General features: G+C 39.0%; 1 protein-coding gene across 1 annotated transcript in view; it reads right to left on the bottom strand.

Moving 5' to 3' along the window:
- The window catches only part of LOC126161454 (mitochondrial uncoupling protein Bmcp), a 119,134-nt gene that overhangs the window by 50,463 nt on the left and 51,508 nt on the right, over positions 1–17,163 (bottom strand). The window lies entirely within an intron of this gene.

Raw genomic sequence — 17,163 nt, 5'->3', positions numbered from 1 at the left:
CTTCCCGAAAAAAAAAGAGATAAGACGGAGCAGAGAAGTTTTGGAGAGACTTTTCATAAAAAAAAGGAGAGAAGTTTTGGAAAGACCTTTGATTGTCAGCAACATATACGCTGCCTATTTTCGAAAGTATAAATTCGAATTGCACCAAACACAGAGCGTTAGTTTCCGGAGCGTTGCAACCGAGGTTGCGATGTCCTTTTGTAAGCGAGTCATATCTCAAGCCACGAGATCTCGTCAGCCGATGACAGCAGCTATTCAGAGCATAGGACATGTGTTATAGTCAGCCAATAGCAAGATCACGGGTTACATAGCGCGAACACCCAAGAGGAAAAGTTAACGGTTTACATTAATGTACACAGTGCCGTATATCTACAAGAAAAGCTAAGCTTTCACATATAATATTGGTCTCTAAGATTAACACGCTACAATAGAAGCTAAGCTTTCATATGTAATATTGATCTTTTTTTACGTGTGTTATACTTTAAGGTACATCTCAGAAATGTGCCAGTAAATTTAAAATTATGACATAAATGCCTCGGCTCGAAATTCCTGTAAGTGGCTGGTCCTCAAACTGTTCAGTTTCGAACGCTCTGTGATTTTGATATCCATCCCACTTTATCACACATAACATAATTCATCTTGCGTAAAAAGAAATTTACTTTGAAAGTAATGCTTTTCTAACCACCGTTCGCAGTACTGTTAAAAATAGGTTCGATTTACCAGTTGCCAGAGAGCGCCAGAAAACGCATTATTGTGCGTGTGCAACTGCAATGGTGTTGGAAGCCCGCATGTTCGTGTGTATAAAGCACTAAGAGAGCTTACATTACACCATAAAAGAAACAGGGCATCAGAGGATACTCCAAAGAACATAGAAATTTCGTAAACCATACTAAAATGCATAATTCGGCATGAAGTGCAAATTGGCTTTTTCCAGATTCACAATGAAGTAGGTCCTATCTGATATTAAACTTTTCAGTGTGGTTTTTGGGATGTAAATTTTCTTGGAATACCAATACTCTACGATCTCATTTTTGGTTCTTTATTATGGCATAATGCCATACACGGCAGAAGATGATAACGCGCACTTGAAATTGCACGTGAAATTCAGCGAACAGTTGGAACTAGCCAATACTGTAGAATGAAACACTTCGTTTCAAATAAAATGATTGCCTCAGCGGAATTTCTTTAGCAAATTTGCAAAAATAACTTCATTCTTCTGTAAGGCGATTAATGCTTGACTGCTACAAACTTGGAAAGAAAATAAAATCACAAAATTGAAGTTAATAATATATTTTTGCCCTCCGTAATTATGAGAATGTATTTTAGTTCACTTGATAGCTCCCGGCAACAGAAATACGTTTTGTTTTCATTTGACGCAGTAGCTGTACACGAAGAGACGCAGCGAAATCACTTAACGTAAACACGGGTCACGTGGAGGCTAACCCTCTCCCCACAACTCAGACAACTCTGTGCAAGCGCGAATCTGGCAGCTAGGGCGCGCGAGAAAAATTTTTCTCGTTTGCATCTGGCTGTTTTTGCTGCTACTGCCGATACAACTAACAGCCAAACTTCAAGTAGCGGGAAGCGGGAGAAGGTACTGCTTATACGCGAGTCAAATGCGCATGCGGAACAGACCGCTGGCAACTGGTCAAACGAACCTAATGTGAACATTTGTGACGTCATGCTCATAGCAAGCAGTTTATTGTTACGAAATATTACAGTCTGCGCCCTACGGCCTTTGACATATTTTTGCTATTTGCAAACGCTTGTGCGTGCACGGTGTTTTGTTATCGTAAATTGCACATTTCCTTTGCCACTAAAGTTTTATTTTTTTCCCTCTCGTTTATATTTTATTGCTGCAGTATCATTCTCCAGTAGCAGGATGCGTATCAACATTCTTTGCTAGAGAATCAATGCTGCAGTCAAAATTGCAAAAATTTAACTGAAAGCTAAAACAATGAAAAATTCCCGGAATTCCGAAAAATTCCCGGGTTTTTCCCGGTTTTCTCCCGGATGAAAAAATTCCCGGGTTTTTCCCGGATTTCCCGGTTGTCCCGGGTCGTATACACCCTGATAAATCTATATCGGCAGACAGGGATTTGTACTCCACTCTTCTTAAATGTGAGTCTAGTGTCTTAACCACAGTGCCACCTCACAGGGTGTGATGTCACTAGAAATGAGCAATAACTTAGTTTGGGGGAAAAACAAGTGGGGGCGGAGGAAGCAGATATGACTTTCTCAGAGAAACTCTCAATGTATAGCTGAACACAATCCCTAAATAGATAGAAATATATACTTTGGTGATCAAAAATTAGAAATGAGCGAAACTCAAGTTCAGTTTGTCAATGTGGTGACAGTGTGCATATAACACTTTCTAATTATGAAGCAACAGGTAACTCGAGAAGAACATTAAATGCATTTCCAAATACCAGGCAAGTAGCAACAATATCTCAATATCTTATACTATTATTATACACTTATCAAATTTAAAATCTCCATACATTTTGAAACCACTTTTTTTCCTCTTGATCTGTAAATCTTCACATGAAGTGTTTCCTGGATTTAACATCTTACACATAAAGTGAGTGCTGATTTGCAAGAGGATGAAGAAAGAAAACAGCTGTGACCTTTTGTAAGCAATGTTCCAATAGTAGCCTGAACTGATTCACAAAAACCTCTAGCTGAGGTAACTAACTGGCGGGATGAGTAGGAAAGATACATAAATGAGGGTTTCCTTCTCATCCTGTCCACTAAGTCTCTGCTGAGCTGGGTTCTGGGTGACTTTTCCGAAATCTATCACTTTTCCTAGAACATTCCAGCCCTTTTTCTTCACCTCCCTTCCTTCTCCTTAAATCCTTCTGCCTGAAGAAGGAGCCATTGGCTTCAAAAGCTTGCCTAATTATAACCTTCTTTTATGTGTGTGTCCTGCCACTACTTGGTGAGTAGATTTTGTATCTATCTAAAAATTAAGTGTGAAATATAAGACACAATATGCACTGAAAAGAGGCAAAAAGTTATCAGGTTTGATTCCACATGGGACTATGTGTATATACATGTGTTTCTAATGTTTTAACTCACATTTATTGCCTGAAGATGGGCACACAGTGACTGAAATCTAGATATGCAATAGAAATCATTTGCGATTGACTGCTACTGATTACTATTTGCAAAAAGGTGTGTTTCTAAAGATTAAAACCTCCTACAACACTAAATTACTGTTGGATGTAATGTACACTGTTGTTCTGCACACTGAGTAATCACCCCAATTATCAGAAACTTGTAAACTTACGCAAATGTAAATTGCAGAGAATAACTATACAATATGTTGTTGTTGTGGTCTTCAGTCCTGAGACTGGTTTGATGCAGCTCTCCATGCTACCCTACCCTGTGCAAGCTTCTTCATCTCCCAGTACCTACTGCAACCTACATCCTTCTGAATCTGCTTAGTGTATTCATCTCTTGGTCTCCCCCTACGATTTTTACCCTCCACGCTGCCCTCCAATACTAAATTGGTGATCCCTTGATGCCTCAGAACATGTCCTACCAACCGATCCCTTCTTCTGGTCAAGTTGTGCCACAAACTTCTCTTCTCCCCAATCCTATTCAATACTTCCTCATTAGTTATGTGATCTACCCATCTGATCTTCAGCATTCTTCTGTAGCACCACATTTCGAAAGCTTCTATTCTCTTCTTGTCCAAACTATTTACCGTCCATGTTTCACTTCCATACACGGCTACACTCCATACAAATACATTCAGAAATGATTTCCTGACACTTAAATCTATACTCGATGTTAACAAATTTCTCTTCTTCAGAAACGCTTTACTTGCCATTGCCAGTCTACATTTTATATCCTCTCTACTTCGACCACCATCAGTTATTTTGCTCCCCAAATAGCAAAACTCCTTTACTACTTTAATTGTCTCATTTCCTAATCTAATACCCTCAACATCACCCGACTTAATTCGACTACATTCCATTATCCTCGTTTTGCTTTTGTTGATGTTCATCTTATATCCTCCCTTCAAGACACCATCCATTCCATTCAACTGCTCTTCCATGTCCTTTGCTGTCTCTGACAGAATTACAATGTCATCGGCGAACCTCAAAGTTTTTATTTCTTCTCCATGGATTTTAATACCTACTCGGAATTTTTCTTTTGTTTCCTTTACTGCTTGCTCAATATATAGATTGAATAACATCGGGGAGAGGCTACAACCCTGTCTCACTCCCTTCCCAACCACTGCGTCCCTTTCATGTCCCTTGACTCTTATAACTGCCATCTGGTTTCTGTACAAATTGTAAATAGTCTTTCGCTCCCTGTATTTTACCCCTGCCACCTTTAGAATTTGAAAGAGAGTATTCCAGTCAACATTGTCAAAAGCTTTCTCTAAGTCTACAAATGCTAGAAACGTAGGTTTGCCTTTCCTTAATCTTTCTTCTAAGATAAGTCGTAAAGTCAGTATTGCCTCACGTGTTCCAGTATTTCTACGGAATCCAAACTGATCTTCCCCGAGGTCGGCTTAAGTTTTTCCATGCGTCTGTAAAGAATTCGTGTTAGTATTTTGCAGCTGTGGCTTATTAAACTGATTGTTCGGTAATTTTCACATCTGTCAACACCTGCTTTCTTTGGGATTGGAATTATTATATTCTTCTTGAAGCCTGAGGGTATTTCGCCTGTTTCATACATCTTGCTCACCAGATGGTAGAGTTTTGTCAGGACTGTCTCTCCCAAGGCCGTCAGTAGTTCCAATGGAATGATGTCTACTCCGGGGGCCTTGTTTCGACTCAGGTCTTTCAGTGCTCTGTCAAACTCTTCACGCAGTATCGTATCTCCTATTTCATCTTCATCTACATCCTCTTCCATTTGCATAATATTGTCCTTAAGTACATCGCCCTTGTATAGACCCTCTATATACTCCTTCCACCTTTCTGCTTTCCCTTCTTTGCTTAGAACTGGGTTTCCATCTGAGCTCTTGATGTTCATACAAGTGGTTCTCTTATCTCCAAAGGTCTCTCTAATTTTCCTGTAGGCAGTATCGACCTTACCCCTAGTGAGATAAGCCTCTACATCCTTACATTTGTCCTCTAGCCATCCCTGCTTAGCCATTTTGCACTTCCTGTCGATCTCATTTTTGAGACGTTTGTATTCCTTTTTTCCTGCTTCATTTACTGCATTTTTATATTTTCTCCTTTCATCAATTAAATTCAATATTTCTTCTGTTACCCAAGGATTTCTACTAGCCCTCGTCTTTTTACCTACTTGATCCTCTGCTGCCTTCACTACCTCATCCCTCAAAGCTACCCATTCTTCTTCTACTCTATTTCTTTCCCACATTCCTGTCGATTGTTCCCTTATGCTCTCCCTGAAACTCTGTACAACCTCTGGTTCTTTCAGTTTATCCAGGTCCCATCTCCTTAAATTCCCACCTTTTTGCCGTTTCTTCAGTTTTAATCTACAGGTTATAACCAATAGATTGTGGTCACAATAGATTGTGGTCAGAGTCCACATCTGCCCCTGGAAATGTTTTACAATTTAAAACCTGGTTCCTAAATCTCTGTCTTACCATTATATAACCTATCTGATACCTTTTAGTATCTCCAGGGTTCTTCAATGTATACAACCTTCTATCATGATTCTTAAACCAAGTGTTAGCTATGATTAAGTAGTGCTCTGTGCAAAATTCTACCAGGCGGCTTCCTCTTTCATTTCTTAGTCCCAATCCAATTTCACCTACTACGTTTCCTTCTCTCCGTTTTCCTACACTCGAATTCCAGTCACCCATGACTATTAAATTTTCGTCTCCCTTCACTACCTGAATAATTTCTTTTATTTCATCATACATTTCTTCAATTTCTTCATCATCTGCAGAGCTAGTTGGCATATAAACTTGTACTACTGTAGTAGGTGTGGGCTTCGTATCTATCTTGGCCACAATAATGCGTTCACTATGCTGTTTGTAGTAGCTTACCCGCATTCCTATTTTCCTATTCATTATTAAACCTACTCCTGCATTACCCCTATTTGACTTTGTGTTTATAACCCTGTAGTCACCTGACCAGAAGTCTTGTTGCTCCTGTCACCGAACTTCACTAATTCCCACTATATCTAACTTTAACTTATCCATTTCCCTTTTTAAATTTTCTAACCTACCTGCCCAATTAAGGGATCTGACATTCCACGCTCCGATCTGTAGAATGCCAGTTTTCTTTCTCCTGATAATGACATCCACTTGAGTAGTCCCCACCCGGAGATCCGAATGGGGGACTATTTTACCCAAGAGGACGCCATCATCATTTAATCATACAGTAAAGCTGCATGCCCTCGGGAAAAATTACGGCTGTAGTTTCCCCTTGCTTTCAGCCGTTCGCAGTACCAGCACAGCAAGGCCGTTTTGGTTATTGTTACAAGGCCAGATCAGTCAATCATCCAGACTGTTGCCCTTGCAACTACTGGAAAGGCTGCTGCCCCTCTTCAGGAACCACACATTTGTCTGGCCTCTCAGCAGATACCCCTCCGTTGTGGTTGTACCTACGGTAAGGCTATCTGTATTGCTGAGGCACGCAAGCCTCCCCACCAACGGCAAGGTCCATGGTTCATGGGGGAGGGGGGGGGGGGGGGGGGTTATACAGCATACAAACAGGGAATTATTTAAGCAAGAATAACAGTTCATGTTACTGCTACTTGAGATATACTTTATATACTTCATATTCCTTTTCTGAAGAAGAGATTATTACAGACTTTAAAAACTTATACTTAGTGTATAACTGTTATTTCATGGAGTCAGTCGTTTCATACGGTTAGTCCTAGCCTTTCTTTTTTCTTTTTCTATTCTTTTTCTTTTTTCTCCCTCCACTGTTCACATGAATAGCTCTGTTTGGCAATGCTTTGTTGTGCTACAAAGGGAAACAGATATATATTTAATTTGGTTGGCCTGAAAAGTGGTTGATTTGGGCACACAGCAGGGAGGCGTGCTCATAATTAAATGCGCGCGCGCGTGCGCACACACACACACACACACACACACACACACACACACACACACACACACACACACACACAGAGAGAGAGAGAGAGAGAGAGAGAGAGAGAGAGAATGTTCCTCATAAGAGCTATCAGGTGAATTTCCTCATCTGCAATTTCGTTTACAGGGTGTATACGTGGAAAAGGAAAAAAAAAATTCCCAGATTTTTCCTGGTTAAAAATACACTTTTTCCGAGTTACGTGACAGTATACTCTTCCTCGGCACTGTAAAAGTCATTAATCCTTTGAATGTTTATGGTTTTATATACCGACGTAGAATACCCGGCACTTTAGAAAACGAAACTCAGGGGGAAAAAAAACACATTTTGAAAGACCTTTGATGTGCAGCAACATGTACGCTACATATTTTCGTATTACGAAGGTATAAATTTCAATTCCACCAAATAACGCATGTCACTTTCCGAAGCATTGAAATTGAGATTGCGATGTGCTTTTGTAAGCGTCATAGCTCATTCAAGTGATCTCGCCAGCTGATGACAGCAATAGGACATGTTGATGTAGTCATCCAATAGCAAGATCACTCTTAAGTAGCGCAAATACACAAATAAGAAAAGTTAATGGCTTAAATTAATATACATAGCATTCACATATAATATTGGTCTCGAAGATTAGTAAGTTGGAAGAGAAGCTAAGCTTCCACATATAATGTTGATCCTTTTTGCGCATGTTGCACTTTAAGATACACACACAAACGTGGCAGTAAAATTTTTTAATAACGACGGAAATGTCTCACCTTCTGGCCTCGAAATACTGCTAAATGGTCGTCCTCAAAGAGTTGATTTTTAAATGAGAGTCAAACGCATTGTGATTTATAAAATCCATCGTACATTCTTGCACATAATTCATCTTGCATAAAAGAAAATCTGCTTTGAATGTAACGCTTTTCAAACCACCATTCGCAATATTTTCCCACGACCTGTTAGAAATAGGTTCGATTCAGCAGTTGCAACAAAGTGCCAGATAACTGGCATCACCACGCTTGCGCAGCTACGATGACGCTGGAAGCCCATATGTTTGTACGTGTAAAATATTAAAAGATCTTACATTATGTCATAAAAGAAACAAGACATCAAAGGATACTTCAAGAGCGTCAGGATTTCGCGAACCGTGCTAAAGTGCATAATTCGGCTTAAAATGCACATCCGTATGTAAATTTCCTTGGAGTACCAGTACTCATGTTTGGTTCTTTATTATAGTAGAATGCCATACGTGCACTTGAAATGCAACGAACAGTTGGTTCAAATGGCTCTGAGCACTATGCGACTTAACGTCTGAGGTCATCAGTCGACTAGAACTTAGAACTAATTAAACGTAACTAACCTAAGGACATCACACACATCCATGCCCGAGGCAGGATTCGAACCTGCGACCGTAGCAGTCACTCGGTTCCAGACTGTAGCGCCTAGAACCGCACGGCCACTTTGGCCGGTGCAACGAACAGTTGAAACTAGCCAATAGTGTGAAAGTAAACACTTTGTTTCAAATAAATTGACTGCCTCAGTAGAAAGGATGAATAAAAGCCAAGTCTCTTTAGCAAACCAGCAAAAATAACTTCATTGTTCTGTAAGGCGGTTAATGCTCGACTGTCAAAGGTGGAAATAAAATCTGAAACTATTTAACATATTCTAGCCTGCCGTAATTATGCGAACGTATTTTAATTAATTTGATAGCTCCCGGCCACAAAAATCCGTTTTGTTATCATTTAACGCGAGAGCAATAAATGAAGAGGAAACAACAAAATCACTGAACGTAAACACAGGTCACGTGGAGACAACCCACCTCCCCACCACAACTCTGACTGCTCTGTGCATCAGCACCGGATCTACAATATTTCCGAACCGGGGCAATATTAAGTAGTGGCGCCCAGCCACATTTCCGTAACCAGAAGCGGGAGAAGGTACTACACATATGTGACTCAACTGCGCATGCGCAAGAGAACGCCCACAACTGCACAAACGAATCTAATTTAAACAGTTGTCACGTCACGCTCATTGGAGGCAATTTGTTGTTATAAAGCATTGCATAGTGTTCCTAAAGCCTTTGACACACTTTACTGTTGGCAGACGCTTGTATGAGCACTGTTCTGTTGAATACGGCACATTTCCTTTGCAACTTAACTTTTTTTTTTTTTGTTCATGTTTTGTTGCTGCAGTATCATTCTGCAGTAGCGGGATACAATAATATCCTTTGTTAGAGTATTGTTTCTTACCAGTCAAAATCCCAAAAATTTAACTGAAAACTAAAACTATGAAAAATTCCCGAATTCTACACAATTCCCGGGTTTTTCCCGGTTTTCTCCCGGATGTAAAAATTCCCGGGTTTTTCCTGGATTTCCTGGTTGACCCGCGTCGTATACACCCTGGTTTAGTAGTGTGTAGCCAGAGTCAGCCCAAACAGATACTGCTCATCGTATCTTTCGTGCGACAACCAGTGTCAACTGAAAGTATCGATTTGTTTCCTCTTGCAAACAAAACAGCTTTTGCAGCAGAATTTTACATGTTCATTTGACAGAGTGGTCCCAAAAAATGGTCTCATGGGATATTCATTTTATTGGTATGTATTAACAGGGACAGTAAAATACTAAGTATAACTAGTATTCCATCAGTCACAGCTCCGTGCCCTGGGCAGCACTGACTACCACCATCATGCACCAGTGCAGCTCAGTAGTTGCTGTAGTACTGGTTATTCTTAGTGTTTGACTGTCCCTGTTAACACACTGATAAAGTTAGTACCACACTTGACTAATTCGGGACCACTCTATCCAACTGGCACATAAAATTCAATATAAAAAATAATTTTGTTTGTGGTGAGAAACATGCTGATACTTTCCATTGACACTGGGTGTCACATGAAAGACATGATGCTCCATATTTGTTTGGGCTGACTATCGCTACATATTGCAAAATAATAACAATAATTTGCAAATATCTTCTAAAACATCAGATGACTCTTAGGAGGGACATTGATTTATGAAGCCATGTTTACAGTTTGAAAACTTATAACAAAAAGAAAGATTCAGTTGACCAATCTAAAATACTGCAATGGCTGGATGTGGCCAGCTGATCACTGTATTAAAAGAGGATGAGCCAGCCACTCTGCAACACACTACAACCTCTGGCCTAAACATTAAACTTGAGTCCAAATACTACACAAACGTTTGAAAGTTTTACCACACTCTCATTATCAGCTAAAATGGAAAGTGGGTTACCACATAAAATTTCCTCCTGCCCTCTCATAAAAATATAAAATGTGCTCTGGTAAAATGTGGTGCCTCATGATCTGTAGGCCACAGGCATCACAGACTGGAGGCTCCTTTCATCAGAGTATGAAGTCTGAGTTACTGGGTTGTATTGGAATGGGGGATGACTTCATTCCACTGAAGCATCTGTCATCGTGAAGTAAGACACAGCCAGATGGTTGGCTTCAATAACAACAGCTGATTGTCCCTCAGTGCCAAGCACTCCTTATCTCACAACTGCATGGCTCTCTGGCTTGACAATGAGAAGGGTGTCTGCAAGGGAATTACACAATGTGTCATACTGTGTTTGATGCAGACATCCTGTATCAGTTTTTTTCTTTTCACTTAGACACCTATTCCTTGATCCCCTGCATAATTTGTGTAATTTCAGACACAGTTCAAGCTGTAGAGGGAGAATTACCTCTATGGGCAGCTAAATCACCTCTGCCACACATTGCCTGTCTGTTCCATCCTGTGCTGGTGTGCCCAAAATGTTGACATTTTTAGGTGTACAAATCCTAACGTTCAAATGGATGAAACATGTTGCAATGTACTCTCATAAGTTAACTACATTAAATGTTGTCATAATAATACTGAGTTATTATGGTACACTCTCCTTGAGATTTATCATTTAACAACCTGATTACTTGGGCAGCCCTTGCTGTTTCGACTAAGAGGTATTTTGCAGCTATTTAAGTGATTTTAGTGACCCAAAAAGTCTCTCTAACCCTTCTTTTTTTGAAATAGAAAGGTGTCATTATTTTCAGAAGTCCATCCCTCACTCTTAATAATAACAAATACATTGTTAACCATTGAATGTGGTCTGTAACTAATGTTATTTACAGTTATTACCCAGCAGACCACCCAAACTGCTGAGAGAATATCGACATTTTAGGACCCAATCACATCTGCTGAGCAGCTAGAGAACTAAAAAGAACTTGTATACAAAGCTTGTCTGGGTAAGCCTTATGCACTGAGTTGTGGTTGGGTCCCTGTAGGTTGCGCATTAATGGCTATATAACCCGGTTGGCTGTTAATGACTATATAGGCTCAACAGCCATCCATCTCAATGGAAACTAGCACACCTCAAAATTGAGTTTTTTTCTTTTTCTTTTCTCCCCCCCCCCCCCCCCCCCATCCCAAGAGTTGTTTATCATAACACTCACACTTGAAATAATTATCACTCCTCACAGTTTGTTGTTAGTATAATTTACAGAAGTAGCCAGCTGTGATTGCCCCTGCTTGTTAATGCATTAACTTGACTTGTTCCACAACCCTTCACGATGGGACTGCCAGAACATGATGTATGTATGAATGTACATGATTAAAATTCTATGAAGCTATTGCTCTACCAACACAGTTATATGGAAGTGAATCATGAGGTTGTGAACAGGAAGAAAGATATGCATGTCTACAGATGGAGTTTTTAAAAAGTATCAGGAGGTGTAAACGAACAGATATAATCAAAAATGTGGTACCAGAAATTAAGAAAATACATGCAGTGTAAAAGAGGAGTTAGAAGAAGATAAGAGAAGATGAACTGAACAGCAACAAATAATGGATAATGATTGACTACCCATAAAAATAAATACAAATCAAAAGGAACATAAGATGTAGAACAAAGGAAATGGGAACCATAACAGGTCTTAAACAACCTGAAATGGAATGCAAAGAAGAAAAGCACTTAACAAGACAACACTTTCATAACAATCAATGTGGTACATAGGAGGCAGGAAACTACAATAGAGTACTGATTATCTGAAACAAATAGGGCTGAATGTGCTTGGACAACAGATTTTTTGGCTACTGGATAACAGACTTTTTGCATAGTATATCACAGTGAATATCACAGGAGCTATATGAAACAAAGAAACTGTTATATTAAGCACAAAACTGTACACATTTTGTATTAAACATCTTACTAATGTGTAACTAATGTCTAACAGCAGCAAATGAAAGTTTACAACAAGAGGTCCTAAATTTTCTTTTTCCTCACAACAGGAAGACATTCTGTTGCTGCTAAATCCCCCATACAGTTAACAAACAGCTATTACACAGCATTACATTCTTCTTCATTTTATTGGCTTCATAGCCACTTCAGCACAATGATTGTGACTTTGCTTTTCCTGACTGTTGTAAGGATTTTGGCTATTTGGCCATTGATGACACTGGCAATGTTTTTTTCGTCTGCCAGTGAGTGGCAGCCAGAATTATCAACACTGCATTCCAGTTAGTCCCTAATGGATTCTGTTGCTATTGCATTTTTCATAGCAATCATATTCTTTAATCAGATCAGCCAGTTATGATACAAAATGGGTGTTTGGTGGTTCTTCATGTGCAGTAAGAGATCCATCTAATAGAAGTAGATTAGTCCCACTTGTAACAGTATAGTGTCCTTGGTAGTAACTTAATCAGAACTATATGCAGCAATGCATTTGCGAAGAAATATCTGAAGCTTTCAATGGCCCCCTGGTTCACTGGTTCAAAAACTGAAGTACTGCTAAGAGGTAATGCTTAAATTTGAACATTCTCTTTCCCCAGTGAAACAGAATTGAGAAAGACTTCAGGTGTCATCACTAAACAACAAAACAATTCCACAGAATTTCTGGTCATAGGCTAATGCCTTTTGACTTCCCACATTAGGAATACTTAGTCAGTGATATATGAACTACAGTGTCAAGAGATTTGAATGTGTGAAATCTTATGGGACTCAACTGCTAAGGTCATCAGTCCCTAAGATTACACACTACTTAACCTAAATTATCCTAAGGACAAACACACACACACCCATGCCCGAGGGAGGACTCGAACCTCCGCCGGGACCAGCCGCACCGTCCATGACTGTAGCGCCGTAGACCGCTCGGCTAAGCCCGAGCGGCAAGAAATTTTAAAAATAGACCTAGATTCTAATCAAGATACAGATTCAAGCTTTTTGACTCAAATTTCATATTTATTTTGCATGTTTTGTGTTTGTGTTCTTTTATTAACAGTGATATGTGTCTGTCTCCAAGTTCTGAATTATAATCTGTTTATCTTTACACGGTGAGAGCATATATGCTTGGCACTGGCACTTGTTGAGAGGATCTGTAAGGTCTTGAGAGATGAAGGGAAGCTTAATTAACATTATAGTTGGAAAGTACAAAATTGTAGATGTTCTACTGTACAACATCCACAATTCTGTACTTTTCATATACAGTTATACAGATTTTCAACTAAACAGCAACTGAGGAGTCAATTAACATAATTGACTAACAGAGTTAATGCCAGGAAGGCTTAAAGAAAAGCCACAAGATACTGGAAACAGCACAACGGTATCCTGTAACATAAATTTTCTTGGTTTTTTAACTGCAGAAGTTTGCAAGAGGTAAAAAAAGGGAGTAGCTACCTCCAGATGAAGCAGCTGATGTGTCAGAACAAGAATTACATTTCTTCTTTGTTTAACACAACATAATCTTTCCAACCAAAATTTTTCATTGACAACGGTATATCCAGGATTGATAAAGACAATTACAGAGGCATCCCAGACACTAAATGCCAAGCTTAAGGTATGTAATGAAAATATTACCCCTTGATAAAAACAACGACTGAAAGTCATGAATCCAGAACAGGGTACAGCTTAAGGTTTATAAAGAACACCTTCCTGTCAGGCCTGTGGTCAACAGTTCTAGTGGTCCTTTTAGTAAGATCATCCACAAATGCTTAAAATTTCTGAAAGGCACACTATATATTTCATCATCAATATTCTGTTCAAAATAGTTACAAACTGTCTACAAACATTCTTCATGTCCCTACAGCTAACACTGTGAAATTTGTATCCCTGTGTATCATTAACCTTTATACAAATATACCTACTGAGTTTGGATTCCGTAAAAATGTTGGAACACGTGAGGCAATACTGACCTTAGGCAATACTGACCTTACGCCTTATCTTAGAAGAAAGATTAAGGAAAGGCAAATCTACTTTTCTAGCATTTGTAGACTTAGAGAAAGCTTTTGACAATGTTGACTGGAATACTCTCTTTCAAATTCTAAAGGTGGCAGGGGTAAAATACAGGGAGCAAAAGGCTATTTACAATTTGTACAGGAACCAGATGGCAGTTATAAGAGTCGAGGGGCATGAAAGGGAAGCAGTGGTTGGGAAGGGAGTGAGACAGGGTTGTAGCTTCTCCCTGATGTTATTCAATCTGTATATTGAGCAAGCAGTAAAGGAAACAAAATAAAAATTCGGAGTAGGTATTAAAATCCATGGAGAAGAAATAAAAACTTTGAGGTTCGCCGATGACATTGTAATTCTGTCAGAGACAGCAAAGGACTTGGAAGAGCAGTTGAACGGAATGGACAGTGTCCTTAAAGGAGGGTATAACATTAACGTCAACAAAAGCAAAACGAGAATAATGGAATGTAGTCGAATTAAGTCGGGTGATGCTGAGGGAATTAGATAAGGAAATGAGAGTCTTAAAGCAGTAAAGGAGTTTTGCTATTTGGGGAGCAAAATAACTGATGATGGTCAAAGTAGAGAGGATATAAAATGTAGACTGGCAATGGGAAGGCATGCATTTCTGAAGAAGAGGAATTTGTTAACATCGAGTATAGATTTACGTGTCAGGAAGTCGTTTCTGAAAGTATTTGTATGAAGTGTAGCCTTGTATGGAAGTGAAACATGGACGATAAATAGTTTGGACAGGAAGAAAATAGAAGCTTTCGAAATGTGGTGCTATGCAAGAATGCTGAAGATCAGATGGGTAGATCACGTAACTAATGAGGAGTTTGTGGCACAACTTGACAAGAAGAAGGGACCGGTTGGTAGGGCATGTTCTGAGGCATCAAGGGATCACAAATTTAGCATTGGAGGGCAGCGTGGAGGGTAAAAATCGTATAGGGAGACCAAGAGATGAATACATTAAGCAGATTCAGAAGAATGTAGGTTGCAGTAAGTACTGGGAGATGAAGAAGCTTGCACAGGATAGAGTAACATGGAGAGCTGCATAAAACCAGTCTCAGGATCGAAGACCACCACCACCACCACCACCACCACCACCACCACCACAACAACAACAAAAAGATTATCACAACCTGAAGTTGATGAATTCCTTGATTTACTTTCTTTCATCCTAAACTACAATTACTTTCAATTCAGTAATGAAGAGTATTACCAGAAAGATAGTCTAAGTATGGGCAGTGCTACCTCAGGTTTTTCGGCTGACGTTTTTATTGAATGACTTGAAAATAAGTTCTTTCTCAAGAATCCCACCTTAGTGAGAAAAATCTTGTGTTACTTCAAATATGTGGCTGATTCAAAGCAATGACAGGAAATTGAGGAAGTGGTAAATAATTCAAAACATTACATGGTAAAATTAAATTTACATTTGAGTTCGGAATGGAAGGGTCCATTAATTTCCTGGACGCAAATGTCAAAAATTTAGGTGGTAAACACAAGTTTAGCATATTCAGAGAAAAATTCAGATTGTATATAGTAAATTATGAGTCAAAGCACCCATCTCAGCACAAAAAATACTTTCTTTCATTTTGCTTTTACAGGTTGTTCAAATTACCTCTTTGTCAAAAGAAGCATGACTTAGAAACTGACACAATTATCTGTATATCAAAATCAAGTATTACCCTGCTAATTATGAGCTTAATATTTTAAAAAATAATTGCTAAGAAGCATAACAATGATAAAGAACTACAGGATTCAAACCCAGGAGATGAAGACAGTAACGAGAGGTACATTTCACTGTCGTACTATGGAATCTTCAGCACAAAATTTGCATCAATTTTCAGGAAGTATAAAACTAGCATTTTTTATCAACTAATAACAAATTAGGATTTTTTTTGGCTAATAGTGCAGATAAGAAAAACCTTCCACATGAATCTGGAGTATACAAAATACTGTGCCCTAAATGCAAAGTATGTTACAGCAGACAAACTGGATGCAGAGTCAAAGTTCGGTACAGTAACACATAGCGCTCGAATGGAGGAATGAGGCACAAATTTTGCTGCTCACCGGATCCAGAGCGGATGTGCAATTCTGTCTTGCTTGTCAGTTTAGTTGTTGCATCACGCACGGAAGGGATGGTTTAAGGACCTACTGGACAAGGTTGAGATTTTTCGTCACAATAGATCCTCTGACATCCACCTGCTAAATGAGAAGGTTATGGCAAAAAGTACCCACTTCTGGGAAGTTTTTGAGGAACATCTCATAAAAAGAAGGCAGTAACAAGACCACAATCAATACGAATGTATCCATATCACTTACCTATTTGACCAATTAACATGTCAATATTCGAGTACGGTCTTGTTTGTTACTCATAATTATTTTCCCCAACTTAAGGTCTACTATACCTCAATATGTAATACATTTAAGATCAACAGAAGATATCACACTTGATTTATAGCTCACAGTAAAATCTGTGCCATTGCTTAATCATAATGTATTGCCGGCATTTCTTTCTTCGCCAGAATAGGGCACGTATCGGTGGTATATAAGGTGTCCATGAGCTGCTAGACATTTCAAGTCAACATATATCCTCTACGGAAGCCCTTCTAACTCTCTATACTATTTTATATTTTTACTTGCTTCTGGGGAAGTTATCTTGTTCCTTAGCTGGTTTCGTGACTTACATTAGCCCAGTGAGGGCACACATTTGAAAATAACCACATCCTCACTTAATCCCATTTGTTTAAACGTATTTTATTTCCCATAACTCTGTTACATTCTTCTACTTTACTTATTTGTTCAGTTTTTATGCATCACTTGCTAGCTTCATACCTTTCAATGTTATATGCTGTTTTATTTCCAGAGAGGGAATGTATTTTTACAACTTGTATGATTTTAGTTTACTGCACTGTTTTCATTCCCTTATTTTACTTATTCATTC

This window comes from Schistocerca cancellata, chromosome 2 (assembly GCF_023864275.1).
Source record: "Schistocerca cancellata isolate TAMUIC-IGC-003103 chromosome 2, iqSchCanc2.1, whole genome shotgun sequence".
NCBI lineage: Eukaryota > Metazoa > Arthropoda > Insecta > Orthoptera > Acrididae > Schistocerca > Schistocerca cancellata.
The sequence above is the reverse complement of the archived record's forward strand: the minus strand, read 5'-3'. Positions and strand labels throughout refer to the sequence as shown.